The following is a 7,616-nucleotide window of genomic DNA, read 5'->3' as shown; positions in this document are numbered from 1 at the left end:
GAGTGCTGGGATTAAAGGCGTGCGCCACCACGCCCGGCGAGATAAATATTTTTTAAATCAACAAATTCTTATGTGAGTAACAGTTATACATCGAAATTATTAAAAATGCTCTAAAATAGCATTATGACAACATTTAATAAGAAAAGCCTAGGCTCTGTCTGAAGAAAGCAGTAAAATTTCATTGTGGGAAATGAAGCCTATTCTGAATAACTGGATACACATTCCAAAATGCTGGGCTGGAAAAATACCATGGAAATAAAATCTTTCCCCATTTAATAGAGAAATGTTATTGAATCAAGTAAAAAGATCCCACTGAGGATCTGGTAAATGAAAAGGAAAAAGAAAGAAAGAAAGAAAGAAAGAAAGAAAGAAAGAAAGCAAGCAAGCAAGCTAGCTCAAAAGTTGTCAAGAGAATGTTGAACAAAATAATAAATCCGAAACAAATACTCCCCGTGCAGCGAAGGGCAGTGAGCTGCAGCCTCTGGGCTGCTATTCATCAGGTTAGTTTTTATCCCATCATTTTCTTTCTTAATCTACATATATTTTTCTTTATAAAAACTCAGTATACAGTCTGGTGGGAAAAATGTTTCTCAACCACTGGGACCAATAATCCCAACAATTTTCTTGAGAGCATCTTGCTTTTACATTTAATATACTTTATAATCATATTTCTGTATCCATATGGCATCGTATTCTTTGTAGCAGACGTTTAGTACAATGTTGTATGTATTCGTAAAACTTATTTATTAGAAGTTTCTACTTGGAGTAAATTTTTCTGCATCAGAAAAGATTAATAAGGACAGCTGGCCTTACCATTTATTTTTAAAATGCACTGTGAAGTGTCTGTAATACAAATAGCAGAGGAATTAGGCAACCGAGAGCCTAATGACTGTATCCAGGAGAGGGAGGCAAGAAGATCATGTGGGAGAGACCAGCCTGAGCTACAGGAGATGCTATCTCAGACAAAGTTTGCCCCATAGGTAGTAGATAATAACTGGACAATTTCAGAGACCAGGCACTCCTAAAGGATTCCCCTTTGAGCATCATCTTTGTGGCCCTGAGCTATCCCATTCTTTCTTCCCTCTAGTCAGAGAGAGGGTCAGACAACACACATAGGTGCTACACTGTGATTTAGAGAAAGAATACGGTGCAAGGGCACCATTCCTGTTTGTGAGGACCCAGCAATTACAGGACAGAAGGGCCCATACATTTTTTCTTGGGGTTCTGCTTTTCCCACAGCTCTGTGGCTACATGTGTTGCAGTCAGACAAATTACATGCCTACTGTTACTTTGTCAATGCCAGTGGCACCACCCTGGACCCTACTTCTAAAAACATGGGCCTCTGAAGACATCGGAGACCCAATCGACAACAGTACTACAGCCCCGCACTAATTCATACCCTGTGTGAAAACTTCAAGAAGAGGACCAGTGAGATTGGGCAAAAGGCCCAGTCTAGAAATACAGCAGGCTTTAACAGATGTTTCTGGAACTTATATCATCAGTGTGCTACACGCAAACACTCAAGGCTGAACCCATTCCAACATGCTCTGTCCTAATCACTTTAATCAATCAATCAATTAATTGATGGTAGCATTGTGAGCCTAGGCCCTTGCTCAAGAAATCATCATGAAAGATGATTTCAGATCTCTCAACCTTTCAGAGGTCTTAAGATTTTTTTCTCCCTTCCTCTACTCCAGGGCTGGGAACTGAACCCAGAACCTCACGTATGCTGGGTAAGAACCCTACCACTAAGCCACAACCTAAACACCTCTCAACTACCTCTTCTATGTGCCCTTCCTTGCTTACATAGCTCCTGGGGGCTAACTATCCCAGCACTAACTCTCACACTTCAATTGGCACTTATTCAGTAATCCTAAACCCACCTGACTGGAGTTCTTCTCATGTCTGCCTAAGGTTCAGAGGCAGAAGTTTGGTACATAAAGTAATTTTGAAAACGGGGATGAGCCAGGTCTCTGAGTGACAAAAAGCAATGAATGTCCCAGGAGAGGAAAGGAAAGGGGTAATGGTGTCAGACAGGAAAAAAAAAAAAAAAAAAGCTGAGTGATAGCTGCATTTCAGATAAACGAACAGGTCCCATGCAGTGCTTTGGGGACAGTCATATAAGAATTATTGATAATTCATCTGAAGCACAACCTAGGTCAGGCTCTCCTTTCTTTTTGCTCTCTTGCTTTCTTTTGTCCCATCTTTTTATTTGCTAAATCTGGCAGCTCCAAGAAGGAAAGGATAGACAGGCTTTGCCCACACTGTCACTTGCCAAGGCTCACAGGAAAGGCTCATGGGAACTCTGTATTCAGTCACTTAAATTTCTGCTGAGGGGATTTGATTTTCCTTAGGATAACATCCTTTACAAGAAAAATATTGCACAGCTGTAAACTACATTTTACATTTCCTTAAAAAAAATTGCTTGCCTTTTAAGGGCACCAGGATGGAAATGTAGATTGAAACATTATAACACTATCAGGGAGACAGTTAAGCTGAGATTTTCCCATAAACAAAGTTCTCCTCTCTCCAGGTTTCCCTTCTCAGGTCTTGTCTATGCCCTCTGCTTTTTTTGTCTGGTCTCTGTCTCTCCCAACCTGGGAGCGATGCTTGGCACTGGCTTTTACTGGAGATCCAAGTCACTTTGGGCCAAATTTCTAAGGATTTTTCCTCAATTAAGCTGAGCCTAAAGTATCAACCTGTTACTAGTCCAGGTACAGATCTCCTCAATGAGACTTTTGTGACCTAACAATGTAACTATTATTTGTGCAGCTCTGCACAAAGTGTTACCAGCGTTTGCTGTATGTCACTGTTTCTCTTCAGTAACCAAGAAAAGCAAAAAAAAAAAAAAAAAAAAAAGTACAACTAAGTGCTTATTCAGAAAGAAATCTCAGATTGTTCCTTAAACCTGCTCCAGGCAGCAGATACAGACTTTTGAGTGATGTGGAAAATATGGTAAGTACTTGGCTGGTACACAAACCCCAAGCGGATCTGCCCTGATGGCAAAGGAGAAATAGGAGTCCCACAGGCAAATGCATTTCTGTGTGACTGAGCACGGCCCTGCCGCTGGCTTTGGGAGGATGGAAGAGTCTCCGAAGTGAGACTATTATCTGTGTGCTCATGGCGGACGGGCAGGAGGCGAAGATTTGCTTCAAGGACTGTCCTCAATTGTTGGCTGATTGATTGAAAAAGGCAAATGTGGCCGCCCATCCCTGCCAAGTGTTTGCTTCTGGCTGGGCTCTCTCTGGGTATCTGGAGTGTGGACGCTCTGTGGCTTCACCTGCTGCTTTGTGGGGACAAAGCTGGCGTCTTGCAGCCGCTGCCACTCGTTGTCCCCGGCTGTCCTGAGTGTATAAACCCTGCCGCCCCCATCTGCCCAGCCACCTGCCTCCTTGTCTTTAAATATCTCCCTGTAACCCCACCCACGGGCCTCCAACTGCTGCCACAATGGGCTCTCCCAAGCTGCAACAAAAATGCCTGCATCTCATTTTTCTGTACAAGCGGAAAGCATGCATTTGACCAGAGTCAGCTTGCCATTTACTGACATTGTCACTTAGCAGCTCAGTAACCTCTGGCCCCAGCAGTCTGAACAATGCTCAGAGTTCTTGCGGTGTGCAAAGCCTGTATCCCACACCGGACATGGCTAATTTTGTTTTAACCCCATGTGAAAGCTATGAGATACACAGTCACCCTCCTTGTTCCACAAACAAGAAAGCAGAGGCTGGGAAGCTAAGGAACGTGAAAAAGATCAAATATATTTGCTCCTCAATGATAAAGCTAATAAGATCAGACCCAAAGGGTCAAGCTGAGCGTCCAGAATATCTCTCTCTCTCTCTTTTTTTTTTTTTGGACAGGGTTTTTCTGTGAAGCCTCAGCTATCCTGGAACTTGTTCTGTAAACCAGGCTGGCCTCAAACTCAGAGATTTGCCTGCCTCTGCTCACACCTCCCTCCCACTCCCTGCTCCTCTCAGCCTGGCATGTGATCTACACATAAGCCTAGAGAGCTTCCTTACTTAACTCTCTCAATGGCCCAACACAATGCACATTGTGATACGAGGCCGAGGCAGCAGATCACAGAGGTAAACTCTTCCCGTGGGTGAAACGTTCAGATCTTGGTGGGAGGTTGGATTCAGCCCCATGGAGCGCTGTCCCCTTCCATGGAGGAAGGTTGACTGTCACTTGTCCTGAGGTGGAGGAACGGGTGTGTGAGGCTCTAAGAAGCAGCAAAACGCTGACCCCAATCCCACTAAACATGAATGTTTGCTTCAAATCGTAGGACTTCTTAGAGCCTTTAACACGGGACTCTGTGGGCACTGGCAGTCTTCAGAAAAGGGCTTACTAGGCAGTCTCTTGAAATTTTATTTGGCTATAAAGTTTTAAACAAAACAAAACAATGCAACATATATATATATATATATATATAGTTATTACTGCTTTGTTTTTCTTTTTGCAGTAGCATTTTGCAAAGTATAAACTCAGAACCATTTGCAGAATATAAACTGAACACCTTTGGTAACGTGCTGGTGACTACGAAAGGGACATTCCTTGTTACTGCGGCTGTAGGAGTTCCCAGGTAGTAACAAGGTTTCCAGGAGTTTCTGAGGCTGGTAAATTGTGCAATCTACTCAGCACCAAGCAACCCAGTAGCCAGGAGCAATTAGCTGGAAGAGCTGCCTGCACTGGTGTTTGCTACTCTGTCTCAACTTTGTGGATTTGGGGTTTCTTATTGCCGGTTTCTAATGGGAGCTTGAGTATTTCACAAGGTAGGATCTTGTTAAAACCCAATAAAAGAGAACTAGGAGAGAGCACCAACCTGAGACCTCGCAGGCAGATAACACAGGTTGGTAACTATCATTTAGTGGTTTTTCATTACTTCACTTAACACAAGTGTTTCACTTGCTCTGTCCTACAACTGTAAGCACTCATATAGACATCTCTAAAGAGGTCCTGATGTGGTCCCTCCCAGCAAAGAATTGGGGGCTGCACTTAGGTGTAAAGCCCCTGCAGCTGCTATCTTGGTCTCTTGGAGTTGCTGGCTGGGTGAAGATGGTACCATTTTCTTAATATGCACACCGGCCATTGGAGAGAAGTTAGGTTGTGTGTAGGTGGACAATCTTAAACGGGGTCCTGCTGCTCTAAATAGACTTTCAGAGGAGGGCAAACACCAGCTGACATCTGATTGAGACCTCATAAAGGACCCCAGTGACGGTTTCCCAACCAAAGCTGTTCCTAACTTCCTGGTCTGGAGGGATGACCACTGTTCTAAGCAACTGAGTATCAGAGTGATTTTCTAGCAGGAAATTAGGAGTACTGATGCCATTATACTCTCTCCTTTTGCAAATGAGGAAATGGAAATTGTAAGGAGGAGCGGACCTCCTTAAGCTCACAGGGCATAGAGAGGTCTTTTCTTTCTGTGCTACAAAATTCTGCTCTGGAAATCCTGCATCAGTCTCCAGAATTCTATCTCTGGTCTTATCTAGTCGTGGAACGACACGATAATACAGAAAGGTTTTTGAGCCTGTCTGTACTTATCTCTCATAAACTTCAGCTCTTTAGGGAGTGATAGCATCTACCTGCTTGGAGTTGACATTGTTTAATACATTAAACGTTCAGGCAGATTCTAGGCACTGGCTATTTGGAAGTTCTCTTCTCTCCCAATTTTCCCTAACTGGGGCCTCACACTGGTGGTAAAGAAAACAGAAGGCCAGCCTAGCCAACAATCTGTCATTCCCACCCTGAAGGGAATTAGCTCATCAGGATCCAGTCCTAGCTGGCAGGAGGCTGAGGAGGCAGACTCTTTGCTTGAAGAGCAAAGGACAGAAAGACATAATTTCTGAGTGTGTGTTACACTGGGAGCAGGCAGGCTTGGCTGGGTGCCCCACTGAGCTTTTCTTAATAGTATTTGAGAGTCCAGAGAGAAAGAGAGCAAGAGTGAGCAGGAGAGAGAGACAGAGACACACACAGAGACAGAGATAAAGACAGAGAGAGGGTTCCCTAGCAATGGCAAGGTTACCCTACCACATCCTATTAACATAGATGACTTTGTGCCTTTGTGCTAAGCATCCTCCCCACGCTTCAGGTTCGGCTAGGAGGGACCAAGAGAAGAGTGTAGAAAATGCTGTGGGTTGAATTGAAACAGCTTTTTGTGGGCTTACGTTTTGAATGTCCGTTCCTTAGCTCTGGCACTATTGTGGGAGACTCTGGAAACTTGCTGGTGGAGATAAGTCATTAGGGGTGGACCTTGGTCATTGTATGCCCTCCTTGCTCTCTGGTTTCTGGTCTCTTGAGGTATGGACAGCTTCCAGCACTCAGTCCTGCTACCACGAAGTGGGCTATCCTTTCTGACTTGCTGTGGCGATGGACTGAGGCCTCTGAGACCCTGAGTTAGAAGAGAATACACTTCCCTTGTTCCTATCAGGCACTGTCACGAGAACACGAAGTAACCAATGCACTCCAGTAGGTATGTTTTAATTATTTAAACTCATTTAGAGATGCATCTTTGGCCCCTGGAATCAGTACTTTAAGACATCCATGTAAACCAAAGTTAATGTCTTGATCTAGTCACTAAGTTAAATGGAAGTAAGATTCAGCCTAAAATTCAAAACCAGTGTTGTTATTGCTATATTTGATTAGATCAATTTGTTTTGGTTTGAAAACCAATCACCTCACATATTCCAAGAAGACTTTTCTTTTCTTTCTTTTTTTTCTTTTCTCTTTTAAAGATTTATTTATTGAGGATGGCCTTGTCAGTCATCAATGGGAGGAGAGGCCCGTGGTCCTGTGAAGGTACTATGCCTCAGTATAGGGGAATGCCAGGGCCAGGAAGCGGGAGTGGGTGGGTTGGTGATCAGTGGGAGAGGGAGGGGATAGGGGATTTTCAGAGGGGAAACTAGGAAAGGGGATAACATTTGAAATGTAAATAAAGAAAATATCTTTAAAAATGTATTTATTACTATGTATACACTGTATTACTATATATGCCAGTACACTGTAGCTGTTCTCAGACACACCAGAAGAAGGCATCAGATCTCATTACAGATGGTTGTGAGCCACCATGTGGTTGCTGGGATTTAAACTAAGGACCTTCCGAAGAGCAGTCAGTGCTCTTAACCACTGAGCCATCTCTCCAGCCCCAAGAAGAATTTTCTTATTACCTAGTTTGAATTGTTCATGTTAATAGATATTCTGACTATTGATAGCATATAATACTATTCACTTCAGCACTTCACCAACCAAATTTTCTTGAATACCTAGTATGTGCTAAAAACACTGTCCTAGTTGTTAAGGAGTTGGTAATAGATGAAATGCAAGACTCTCTGACTTTAAGAAGGCTTGACTCGTGGTAGATGGAAGGTGGCATTCAGTTCATGATAGATGATAAATTAAATTACATGTTAAGCTAAGACGCAATGTAGGGGGGGAAACACTGATCCAGTTTGTGTAGGAACAATCTCCCTGGAGAGATAACACTTTCCCAGATCCAGGAGGCGTAAGGACATGAGCATAAAGCTGTTGTATGGCCGGGCGTGGTGGCGCACGCCTTTAATCCCAGCACTTGGGAGGCAGAGGCAGGCGGATTTCTGAGTTCGAGGCCAGCCTGGTCTACAAAGTGAGTT

General features: G+C 43.6%; 1 protein-coding gene across 1 annotated transcript in view; it reads right to left on the bottom strand.

The window, feature by feature from the left end:
- Window positions 1-7,616, bottom strand: part of Rbpj (recombination signal binding protein for immunoglobulin kappa J region) — a 189,426-nt gene that overhangs the window by 124,189 nt on the left and 57,621 nt on the right. The window lies entirely within an intron of this gene.

Source organism: Mus caroli, chromosome 5 (genome assembly GCF_900094665.2).
Source record: "Mus caroli chromosome 5, CAROLI_EIJ_v1.1, whole genome shotgun sequence".
NCBI lineage: Eukaryota > Metazoa > Chordata > Mammalia > Rodentia > Muridae > Mus > Mus caroli.
Note: the sequence above shows the minus strand (reverse complement) of the source record. Positions and strands in the feature narration are given on the sequence as shown.